The sequence below is a fragment of the Schistocerca piceifrons genome, chromosome 2, assembly GCF_021461385.2.
Source record: "Schistocerca piceifrons isolate TAMUIC-IGC-003096 chromosome 2, iqSchPice1.1, whole genome shotgun sequence".
Taxonomy (NCBI): Eukaryota; Metazoa; Arthropoda; class Insecta; order Orthoptera; family Acrididae; genus Schistocerca; species Schistocerca piceifrons.
In genome coordinates this window covers 117,698,532-117,711,701 of record NC_060139.1, presented here as the reverse complement: position 1 = coordinate 117,711,701, position 13,170 = coordinate 117,698,532, and the positions used below count along the sequence as shown (strand labels likewise).

The 13,170-nt window shown below is 42.8% G+C and overlaps 1 protein-coding gene across 1 annotated transcript in view; it reads right to left on the bottom strand.

Annotated features, from left to right (window-relative positions):
• Positions 1-12,868, bottom strand: part of LOC124776819 (leukocyte elastase inhibitor-like) — a 221,034-nt gene extending 208,166 nt beyond the window's left edge. Inside the window, exon 1 of the mRNA XM_047251974.1 lies at positions 12,838-12,868. The gene's annotated coding sequence lies outside the window, so the exon portion shown is untranslated. The remainder of the gene's footprint in view (positions 1-12,837) is intronic.
• Positions 12,869-13,170: the final 302 nt, after the last annotated feature.

The following is a 13,170-nucleotide window of genomic DNA, read 5'->3' as shown; positions in this document are numbered from 1 at the left end:
TACCGGTCATTTTTGAAACACCCTGTAAATAGCCGATGCGCTCGCACCTATGAACGTGACAGTGGGTTCCCAACGCCGTGCGATGGGCAAGGGCATGGCCGGGGTACGGTGTGTGTGTGTGTGTGTGTGTGTGTGTGTGAGTGCAGTATATCCAAGATAAGCTGAGCTTCGTTGTTCGATGAATAATCAAAATGGCCTTTTTATGGTTTCTAACTCTTCCTACATTCAAAGGAGTGGTCTTTGATCAGATCTAGTAGCATTGTGATGCCTCCTGTAATGTACAGTAGCGGAAATCAGCATAAAGGCAGGGTTTCACGAAAGTAGTAACATAGTGTCTGAAGCATACATGTATCGAATTTACTGTGAAAGTAGTAGCTACATATAAAACATAAACAATCTTGACGGAATTACGAAGTTTCTTTCATTACACGCGTAACAAAATAAGGCGTTTGTGTTTCTTGATGGAAATTCGTATAACGGCACTTACTGTCACGTTGTATTATTGTATTGTTAGTACTTTGGCCAACGTCTGTTCTTCCCAATTACATAAAAAATTCTCTTCAGTATTGATTTTGTTAGGGTTTGTAGTTCTTGCAGCGAAATTGGCGCCAATCTTTTCATATCGCCCTTTTCAGCTCACATACGGCCTAAAATTGCCTTTCATTGAGATAAATGTGCTTTGCAAGTATTCCAAAAATGTTTACCATGGGGTTCAAATCCGCACTACTTGCAGGCCAGGGCTAGACATCGATATCTTTATCTTCAAACCACTTTTTGGTTCTAGCAGAACCATACACAGATGCATTATCTTGTTGAAGCATCAGACTTTCGTCGGATAGGTCCTCATGCATTCTAACCAATTCTGTTTCAAGCACCTCATTCTATTGTTCAGCCAAGCAATGTGTGACTTATCTTTAGCAAGGAAGGCTGCCCAAATCATAGTACTTCCACCACCAAAAATTCTCCTCTTTCTTACCTGCTGCTCTATTCCCATATCATGCTAATAATACTGAAATCCATCCTGCCCTCTAAATAACTTCTTGTCATCATCCCGTTCTGAAGTCCATGACACATATTTTTCAGCAAACTACAATCTAGCCTGTTTATGGTTGGATGTTAATGAAGGTTTCTGCAGTCGTTTCTTGACTGCAAGACGTTTGTCATGTGACAAAATTTTTCGTACACATCTGGTAGCTACTGGCAACTGTAAATCAGCAACAAGCTGAGAAGAATAACAGTTTTTGGCTCTTTTTTTGCCCAAAATAACCCTTTACATGCCTCATATTATTCTCTGTTTTGCCAGTATTTTCCGTTCTGTCCACATCTTGCGACCAGTCTAACGAAATTATCAATCACTGTACTTGAGCAATTAACATTCTTAGCAATTTGACGGTTAGAGACTCCCATCTCCTTGTATGTACCGATTTTTGCTTTTTCATCACATGACAACAGTTTTCCCCGTTGCACTGTCACAATCGTGGTTTTAGATTAGATTAGATTAGATTAGATTAATACTAGTTCCATGGATCATGAATACGATATTTCGTAATGATGTGGAACGAGTCGAATTTTCCAATACATGACATAATTAGGTTAATTTAACAACATACTTAAGTTAATATAACAACTTTATTTTTTTGTGTTTTTTTGTTTTTCTTTATTTTTTATTTTTATTTTTTTTAATATTTTTGTTTTTTTTTCTTTTTTTTCTTAATTTATATCTAAAAATTCCTCTATGGAGTAGAAGGAGTTGTCATTCAGAAATTCTTTTAATGTTTTCTTAAATACTTGTTGGTTATCTGTCAGACTTTTGATACTATTTGGTAAGTGACCAAAGACTTTAGTGCCAGTATAATTCACCCCTTTCTGTGCCAAAGTTAGATTTAATCTTGAATAGTGAAGATCGTCCTTTCTCCTAGTATTGTAGTTATGCACACTGCTATTACTTTTGAATTGGGTTTGGTTGTTAATAACAAATTTCATAAGAGAGTATATATACTGAGAAGCTACTGTGAATATCCCTAGATCCTTAAATAAATGTCTGCAGAATGATGATAACATTCACTGTCACTAATGGTCATGTTTCATATATGCAGTAAAGGCATGTACGTACACCTAACACCGCACATAACAGATTATCTTTGTACCAAGTTCCAACCTCTGCCACCTGAATCATCGATATCTTGCTACATACTGTACTACTGTCATCAAACGCGATACAATTTGACTGCATTTGTCGCTGCACTGGATTTCATACCATTACATATATATACAGCGTGCATAACTATTCCAATCAACAATATTAATTTTCCTGCAAACATCCATGTCTTTATACTGATTTCCATTACTGTATGTCAATGGAAAATAAATAACCTCATGAGGGTCTGAAATGAGCGTCTGCATAATGCGCTGTCACGAAACTACTTCTCTTCCGTGCCATAATTTGTGGCATAGCTGCTGATCATAGTCTTCTACTTTCAAATTAATGCGAGCCTACTCATTTTACCTCTTGTTGACTAGCGTTCAAAGTATGTCTGCTTAACTAAATAATTTTGTGGCTCGCAACAAGAAAATGTATATCTGTAGGGGTTAAGTTATAAAAAGTGTAAAAATGCCTGATATTTCTTATTCGACTTGTTACATTTTACACTACTACATAAAAATAAGAGACGTACCAAGAATGAATTATCAGAATGGCAGGCAAATCAGTAGATGTGATGTGCACGTATAAGCAAACAAATGGTTACAGGTTAAAAAAATTAGATGATTTCAAAAAAATGGTTCAAATGGCTCTGAGCACTATGGGACTTAACTTCTGAGGTCATCAGTCCCCTAGAACTTAAAACTACCTAAACCTAACTAACCTAAGGACGTAACTTAACCCCTACAGATTTACATTTTCTTGTTGCGAGCCACAGAATTATTTAGTTAACCAGACATACTTTGAACGCTAGTCAACAAGAGGTAAAATGAGTAGGCTCGCATTAATTTGAAAGTGGAAAACTATGATCAGGACATATACTAAGATGGTATCTGTTCTTTCGGACATGTGTATATATAGTTAAGGCTCACCGGTCACTTGACCATCTTCTTCTTCTGTGCGAATGCACAAACAGTGCCCGAACTCTTACGGGAATCGGCAACGCGCCGCGAGTAATGAGTATAATGGGCGGGGGCACTACGAATGTAGTGCGGGACGATACGTTGAGAATGTGGGTTTCGCGGGAGGTGTGCCAGAGATAAATCCCTGCAGTCGCACTATCCTCTGTGTCCTCGGTGGCTCAGATGGATAGAGCGTCTGCCATGTAAACAGGAGATCCCGGGTTCGAGTCCCGGTCGGGGCACACATTTTCATCTGTCCCCGTTTATGTAGTCAACGCCTGTAAGCAACTAAGGGCGTTTATTTCATTGTAATTTCATTCTAACGAGCTGCATGGTCACCGATGGTATCTGTTCTTTCGGATACCATCTTAGTATACATTATGATACAACCGTTACTTAAACAACCATTTGATCACAGTAAAAGGACAACCACAACTGAGACATTGTGTGCGCAATACTCTTCTGTCTTCGAATCATGTGTCTATTTAATTCATTGAGCACTTATTTCCTACAAAAATTCCAAGAGTCTAGTTTATAGGGAAATACTGACGATTGTTTACAGTATTTGTCATATTTTGTGTTTCCACAATTACAGTTATTCATCTCTATTTCTTTACACTAATGTAACAGTTACATTGCGCAATGTGGTTCAAATGCTTGCTCTTTGATGAACTTGACAGGAAAACTGGAAAGGTGAGTGAGCTTACAGGTAACAGTTGCCACAAACTGCTGCTGTATTGAAGTATCAGCATATTGGACTGCAAATAAGTGCTACAGACAGCTGATCAATGAACTATAGAGCAATTTACAGTTATAGGCATTTGGATAAAAAAATTTATAACACTAAGAAAATTTTTGAAAAAGTTATTCACGAGTGGTAGAAAAGGATGCTGTTTAAAACTGATAAGGCTTTAACATGAAATTCCATGTATTTACTGGTCACTGTATCAATATTAACGAAGAAAGCTTTGCTAAAACTTTGTCCAAGAGCTCCATTGAAAACACAAAACTCTTTGATGACTAAAAGAATTAAAAGTAAACAGCAAACATGAAAAAGCTGTGAGACACTATGTGATCAAAAGTATCTGGACACCTGACTGACAATGACTTAAAAGTCAGTGGTGCCCTCCATCGGTAATGCTGGAATTCAGTATGGTGTTGGCCCACCCTTAGCCTTGATGACAGCTTCCACTCTCGCAGGCATAAGTTCAATCAGGTGCTGCACTGAGGAGAGGTATCGATGTCGGTCGGTGAGACCTGGCACGAAGTCGACGTTCCAAAACATCCCAAAGGTGCTCTATAGGATTCAGGTCAGGACTCTGTGCAGCCCAGTCCATTACAGGGATGTTATTGCCGTTTAACCACTTCGCCACAGTCCGTGCATTATGAACAGGTGCTCGGTCGTGTTGAAAGATGCAATCCCCATCCCCGAACTGCTCTTCAACAGTGGGAAGCAAGTAGGTGCTTAAAACATCAGTGTAGGCCTGTGCTGTGATAGTGCCACGTAAAACAACAAGGAGTGCAAGCCGCGTCCGTGAAAAACACTGCCACACCATAACACCACCGCCTCCAAATTTTACTGTTGGCACTATACACACTGGCAGATGACGTTCACCAGGCATTTGCCATACCCACATCCTGCCATCGGATCGCCACGTTGTGTACCGTGATTCGTCACTCCACACAACGTTTTCCACTGTTCAGTCGTCCAACGTTTCCACTCCTTACACCAAGCGAGGCGTCGATTGGCATTTACCGGAGTGATGTGAGGCTCTGAGCAGCCGCTCGACCATGAAATCCAAGTTTTCTCACCTCCCGCCAAACTGTCATAGAACTTGCAGAGGATCCTGATGCAGTTTGGAATTCCTGTGTGATAGTCTGGATAGATGTTTGTCTATTAGACATTACGACTCTCTTCAACTGTCAGCGGTCTCTATCAATCAACAGACGAGGTCGGCCTGTACGCTTTTGTGCTGTACGTCTCCCTTCACGTTTCCACTTCACTATCACATCGGAAAAAGTGGACCTAGGGATGTTTAGGAGTGTGGAAACTTCACGTACAGACGTATGACACTAGTGACATCGTATCACCTGACCACGTTCAAAGCCCGTGAGTTTCGCGGTGCACCCATTCAGCTCTCTCACAATGTCTAAAGACTACTGAGGTCGCTGATTTGGAGTACCTGGCAGTAGTTGGCAGTGTAATGCGCCTAATATGAAAAACGTATGTTTTCTGGGGTATCCGGATACTTTTCATCACATAGTGTATGTTCAAAATGTTATTGAAAGGTGCAGAAATAGTCAATTAAGAAATTAATAAGGTTGATAACATATTTACAGCAACATGGAATTAAGAGGCAAGAGAACAAGACAATATACACGGTAGTATCACCATTAAACAAAATAATTATACTGTGAATTATTATACAGGTTGGTACGTATTTTTAATTACCTTCCAGAGAGAAAAAATATGGCCAAATAGTGCAAAGTAAGAAGCAAGGGTGTAAACTGAAAACGTCATTCCATCAACATATAATTAAGTAAAAGAACTAGCAATAGTAAACTCTGAAAGTAATAATACTTTGAAATTTCTCAAAAATTCTGAATGCAGTTCTAAAGAGGTGTTCTAAATTTATGAGTTAGTATAGAAAGACTTCACAGATGAGTTAAAATGTGACACTGCTGGACAATTTTGTAACTACTATAGCTGGTAAGAAATAATTATCATTCAGTTTCCTTACGAATTTTTTTTTTCCAGAAACTTTGAGAAATTAATGTACTCAAAGTAAATTAATATACACATTATATCACAGTTTGGTTTCGAAAAGAGTTACTTTATTTCCTCGCCAAATATAATAAACCTTGTTGAACAACATTCTAACACTTTTTACTTTGTAGTTGACTGTATGGATCACGATAATCTCTTAGAAATGCTTAAATCGATTCCACAGGGTTATATTTTGCATCAATGTCAGTTCATTATACACTATTGATCATTAAAATTGTAACACCTGGAAGCGCAGCAAATAACGAACTTTTTCTTTTTGTGCAAGTATAGCATAGCCTGGGAAATGTGGTTCATATAATCAATGCTACTAAATGAAAGGCTGTTTGTATTGTGCCATACGCGTTTTGCTTTGTTTTACTCGTGAAGCATGCTCAGTGCCCTGTAATACATATTTCTTTTGGGTATAATAATTGTGTTGCATAATAATAACAGATTTTTACTATATTACACTTTGTAGTTATTTTCTTGTTGTTAGGTAAGAATTTTTCGTAACACAATGTTTGCCTACTGAAGAAGCTTGACAAATAAAAATAATTGAAATGTGTATAGTACAGTATAAAAAACCTTACATTTAGTTGCATAAAACGAACCGCATCTCCACTAATGTAGAAGCATAGTCGGAAAATATAAAAAATGACGACAATGAAGTCTTTTTAGATGACTGTTACATCTACATCTACATCTACATCCATACTCCGCAAGCCACCTGACGGTGAGTGGCGGAGGGTACCTTGAGAACCTCTATCGGTTCTCCCTTCTATTCCAGTCTCGTATTGTTCGTAGAAAGAAGGATTGTCGGTATGCCTCTGTGTGGGCTCTAATCTCTCTGATTTTATCCTCATGGTCTCTTCGCGAGATATACGTAGGAGGGAGCAATATACTGCTTGACTCTTCAGTGAAGATACGTTCTCGAAACTTCAACAAAAGCCCGTACCGAGCTACTGAGCGTCTCTCCTGCAGAGTCTTCCACTGGAGTTTATCTATCAACTCCGTAACGCTTTCGCGATTACTAAATGATCCTGTAACGAAGCGCGCTGCTCTCCATTGGATCTTCTCTATCTCTTCCATCAACCCTATCTGGTACGGATCCCACACTGCTGAGCAGTATTCAAGCAGCGGGCGAACAAGCGTACTGTAACCTACTTCCTTTGTTTAGGGATTACTACTCATGTGTCCATTTTTGTCGTTGTTCGCGTTTCTCCCTGTCGCTGCGGCAGGAGAATCTGCAACAGTGGTGGCTGTGTTGACAATCAGTGGTGCTCCGTATGTCGTCGCACTCCCTGGGTGGATTCTTGTCTTATTGCAAACTACACAAACTTCTGACTCAAGGTACATGATGAGGTTGTACGATCCTGCATGGCCGCGTGAACAGTACGTATCCTTTCGGGTGCTAGTGACTATCACGAAACTACACTCCTGGAAATTGAAATAAGAACACCGTGAATTCATTGTCCCAGGAAGGGGAAACTTTGTTGACACATTCCTGGGGTCAGATACATCACATGATCACACTGACAGAACCACAGGCACATAGACACAGGCAACAGAGCATGCACAATGTCGGCACTAGTACAGTGTATATCCACCTTTCGCGCCAATGCAGGCTGCTATTCTCCCATGGAGACGATCGTAGAGATGCTGGATGTAGTCCTGTGGAACGGCTTGCCATGCCATTTCCACCTGGCGCCTCAGTTGGACCAGCGTTCGTGCTGGACGTGCAGACCGCGTGAGACGACGCTTCATCCAGTCCCAAACATGCTCAATGGGGGACAGATCCGGAGATCGTGCTGGCCAGGGTAGTTGACTTACACCTTCTAGAGCACGTTGGGTGGCACGGGATACATGCGGACGTGCATTGTCCTGTTGGAACAGCAAGTTCCCTTGCCGGTCTAGGAATGGTAGAACGATGGGTTCGATGACGGTTTGGATGTACCGTGCACTATTCAGTGTCCCCTCGACGATCACCAGTGGTGTACGGCCAGTGTAGGAGATCGCTCCCCACACCATGATGCCGGGTGTTGGCCCTGTGTGCCTCGGTCGTATGCAGTCCTGATTGTGGCGCTCACCTGCACGGCGCCAAACACGCATACGACCATCATTGGCACCAAGGCAGAAGCGACTCTCATCGCTGAAGACGACACGTCTCCATTCGTCCCTCCATTCACGCCTGTCGCGACACCACTGGAGGCGGGCTGCACGATGTTGGGGCGTGAGCGGAAGACGGCCTAACGGTGTGCGGGACCGTAGCCCAGCTTCATGGAGACGGTTGCGAATGGTCCTCGCCGATACCCCAGGAGCAACAGTGTCCCTAATTTGCTGGGAAGTGGCGGTGCGGTCCCCTACGGCACTGCGTAGGATCCTACGGTCTTGGCGTGCATCCGTGCGTCGCTGCGGTCCGGTCCCAGGTCGACGGGCACGTGCACCATCCGCCGACCACTGGCGACAACATCGATGTACTGTGGAGACCTCACGCCCCACGTGTTGAGCAATTCGGCGGTACGTCCACCCGGCCTCCCGCATGCCCACTATACGCCCTCGCTCAAAGTCCGTCAACTGCACATACGGTTCACGTCCACGCTGTCGTGGCATGCTACCAGTGTTAAAGACTGCGATGGAGCTCCGTATGCCACGGCAAACTGGCTGCGCAGCTAGCGTCATTCGACGGCGAACACCGCGGTTCCTGGTGTGTCCGCTGTGCCGTGCGTGTGATCATTGCTTGTACAGCCCTCTCGCAGTGTCCGGAGCAAGTATGGTGGGTCTGACACACCGGTGTCAATGTGTTCTTTTTTCCATTTCCAGGAGTGTAGATACCTCAAAGCCATACCTACTGCTGGCAGGCAACAGGCGCTAAGTGCTGTGTGTCGCCCACCACCTAGCTTTGTTGCCAATTGCACTGTTAATAGTGCAGGAGGCCAGGGCCAGTTAAATTTTCAGTATTCTTGTACGATATCGAGTGTTTATGTGTATTTTCGGTCTTCTGTGGAACAGTGCGTTGGCTTGTGTTTGGTGGTGAGTGAAATGCAGAGGTGAGGCCTACGTGTAGTGCTACTCCAGTCGGTGCGTGTGAAGGGCGAAAAGACATTCGAAAACAATCTACTATTACGGTATCGAATGTACTATACTGATCTGGTCGACAGTGAAGAAGCCAGGAATAATATAGTCGCTCCGGGTCATTAAGTTCCTGTATCGTGTTGAATACACACTACTGGCCATTAAAACTGCTACACCACGAAGATGACGTGCTACAGACGCGAAATTTAACCGACGGGAAGATGATGCTGTGATATGAAAATAATTAGGTTTTCAGAGCATTCACACAAGGTTGGAACCGGTGACGACACCTGGCATGAGGAAAGTTTCCAACCGATTTCTCATACACAAACACCAGTTGACCGGCGTTGCCTGGTGAAACGTTGTTGTGATGCCTCGTGTAAGGAGGAGAAATGCGTACCATCACGTTTCCGACTTTGATAAAGGTCGGATTGTAGCCTATCGCGATTGCGGTTTATCGTATCGCGACATTGCTGCTCGCGTTGGTCGAGATCCAATCACTTTCAGCAGAATATGGAATCTGTGGGTTCAGGAGGGTAATACGGAACGCCGTGCTGGATCCCAACGGCCTCGTATCACTAGCAGTCGAGATGACAGGGATCTTATCCGCATCGCTCTAACGGATCGTGCAGCCACGTCTCGATCCCTGAGTCAACAGATGGGGACGTTTGCAAGACAACAACCATCTGCACGAACAGTTCGACGAAGTTTGCAGCAGCATGGACTATCAGCTCGGATAACATGGCTGCGGTTACCCTTGACGCTGCATCACAGACAGGAGCGCCTGCGATGGTGTACTCAACGACGAACCTGAGCGTACGAATGGCAAAACGTCATTTTTTTGGAGGAATCCAGATTCTGTTTACAGCATCATGATGTCCGCATCCATATTTGGCGACATCACGCTGAACGCACTTTGGAAGCGTGTATTCGTCATTGCCATACTGGCGTATCACCCGGCGTGATGGTATGGGGTGCCATTGGTTACATGTCCCGGTCTCCTCTTGTTCGCATTGACAGCACTTTGAACAGTGGACGTTACATTTCAGATGTGTTACGACCCGTGGCTCTACCCTTCATTCGATCCCTGCGAAACCCTACATTTCAGCAGGATAATGCACGACCGCATGTTGCAGGTCCTGTACGTGCCTTTCTGGATACAGAAAATGTTCGACTGCTGCCCTGGCCAGCACATTCTCCAGATCTCTCACCAACTGAAAACGTCTGGTCAATGGTTGCCGAGCATCTGGCTCGTCACAATACCCCAGTCACTACTCTGGATGAACTGTGGTATCGTGTTGAAGCTGCATGGGCAGCTGTACCTGAACACGCCATCCAAGCTCTGTTTGACTCAATGCCCAGGCATATCAAGGCCGTTATTACGGCCAGAGGTGGTTGTTCTGGGTACTTATTTCTCAGGATCTATTCAACCAAATTGCGTGAAAATGTAATCACATGTCAGTTCTAGTATAATATATTTGTCCGATGCATACCCGTTTATCATCTGCATTTCTTCTTGGTGTAACAATTTTAATGGCCAAAAGTGTAACACTCCTGAGCTCATCGATTTCATATTTGTATGAGTTGTGGCCTATTGATCAATGTGAGCAGTAATGATAAATCACGATCTCGGCAAGCCACGATGTGGTCGTTGTCAAATTCTGACACAACCTGGTAGACTTCTCTCCTTACTTGAGACATTATACTACATTCTTACAACGCCCAACACTGAAAAGTGATTAGTGAATTATAAACCCGCTGTGTAATCGTCCCTTATGTACAGAAAGTAGTTTATCTCACTCCCGTCTACTTGATGTCGTTGGGTTCAAATGCTAATCCTTTACTTATTCTTACATTGTATGTAGGACACTTCACGTCAATGTTTGTTGAATGCCGCCTTCGCGTTGCAATTTTAATGGCCACTGCCGTACTTCATTCTGCTGCAACTAATTTCTTCGGCAGACTTTACAGCGCATTATTAAAGCAGCCCTTAAAGACACTCGGCACAGCGTCTGATGACATTTGGCTAAATTGAACAAATCGGAGGTACACGACTGGCACTGATAGCCTCACTGTCAAGCTAACCTGACTTCGTTACGGACAGCACTGTGTTCAGCAATTCATCTGTACAAAAAGTAAACGCGACTCAATGAGACAAATCTCAGTACAGCGATAACAATGCCAACGTCTGCTGCATTGTATGCTGCTGTAAGATTGGTACCGACGCGAAACTGTTGAATATCGGTCCACAGCTGTACACCGTCTTGCTACTTTTGACAGTTCTGCAACTCCTATCAGCCATTTTCCTGAAGTGCATAATTAGTGCAAATCTCGCGTCCATATTTCATTGTTACTCAAGCAAATTACACACTCTGTGGGTTTCTAAATTGACTAGCATAAATTAGTAACTTTCACTTTCTGTTCCATAAATTTTTTGGTAAAAAGTATGTTGTCAATACATTTTGCTAACTTTAATTTTAAACGGTGGTATGACAGTAACTACTACACATCGAGCCCAGTCAAATTCCATAAAACCATGGAGTTTTGGAGCACAATTTAAAGATGTTTTACTGGATTGCGATGGTCAAAACTAAAATGCATCCGGTTAGTGATCTTTCTGTTATGTGCAGATGGCTTCTCCATTAGGCCATGCCTGCAACATTCGATGGTAACTAACTAGGAAATAATAGAAACTTACAGTTTCTAATTATTCTCTTTCCCCACATAGAACTGGACACTACTGAAATTATTCCAAGATTTTGCATCGAACACTGAAACCTGTGCTGCAGAAGTTTCTACTTCACTAAATAAAAGCCAGAAACATACAGCTAACTGCTGGACGAAGAACATTAAACAGCTATGTGCAACTTATGAAGTCAGTCTCTCCAGAACTTCGGATTCACTGCTAGCATAGCATATACGTGACACAATATGTTGTTTATTTTAGTGTGAGCGCCAATGCCCGCAATAAATCTTGAAACAGGTACATTGTGTATGTAGGGCCTACCCAGCAAGAGCTATCTGCACTGAGCATGGTTTACTCCATGAACATTAACTGTTTGTGCAACAAATATTGTTCAACACACACGACAAACTGCAACATTGTTAGAATTAAAAATGATCACGATCAAACAGAGAGAAATACCCACTATCCCTTCAGCTTCTCCAGATTTCCACAGAGAAACCATTGCAAATATACAACTAGCTCTATTTTGTTAGACAGTCCACAAAATGACTGTGGAGCTGTCGAAATGAAACTGATCTGAAGCTCAAATATGTGTGTGTAGTGCGTATCTATAATAAGAAACTTAGTGGAAGTCTATCTCAGCACGGCCAGAAAGTAGTCAGAACCCCCTACATTCCGAAAAAATACCAATGTTCTAATACTAAGCTGTTTATACGTTTCTCCTTGCGTTTTTCAAAGCTTAGGAACATGGACAAAATGCATAGTAACTGTACTCTGTTTCTCGTCTTTTTTTAGTTCTGTATATAATTTCCGTTTCAAAATGGCTCTGAGCACTATGGGCTTAACTTCTGAGGTCATCAGTCCCCTAGAACTTAGAACTACTTAAACCTAACTAACCTTAGGACATCACACACATCCATGCCCGAGGCAGGATTCGAACCTGCGACCGTAGCCGTCGCGTGGTTCCAGGGTGAAGCGCCTAGAACCGCTAGGCTACACCAGCCGGCAATTTCCGTTTACTGTGATAAAGCCGGCCTACTGTCACTCAGAACTCGTCAACAACATACATTAGTAAACTTCACACAATACGATAGCCATGTATGTCAAGCACTTCTGAAACTAGCATACTATGCACTCTAAGCGATCCAGTCCTCTACGCAGTTCTGTAAAGTGAGAAAATGCATTCAAGCGGAGGAGCTGTGGTACTTACAGCGACCACTCGTTCGGCTGCGCGACGCCAAACTGACGCCAACTGGCTGGCGAGGTTATGGAAACACTTTCACTGCGCATGCGCGGCTGCCCGAGGTCTAACGTGGAATTCTTTCCCCGTGATGCGTAGGGACGCCGATTTTAGCTCCAGATTAGCCGAACAGTATCGCACGTAGGCGGCGTCAGTAACTGCAATTATTGAATTGTAGCAAATAGCAGTGATGTGTATATGTCCAATGCACATCCCCTTAGTGACAACAAAACAAAAATTGCTAATTTACTATTAATCTCAGGGCAGTTGTCAAATTTTATTAGCAGGCTACGCTAGCAACAT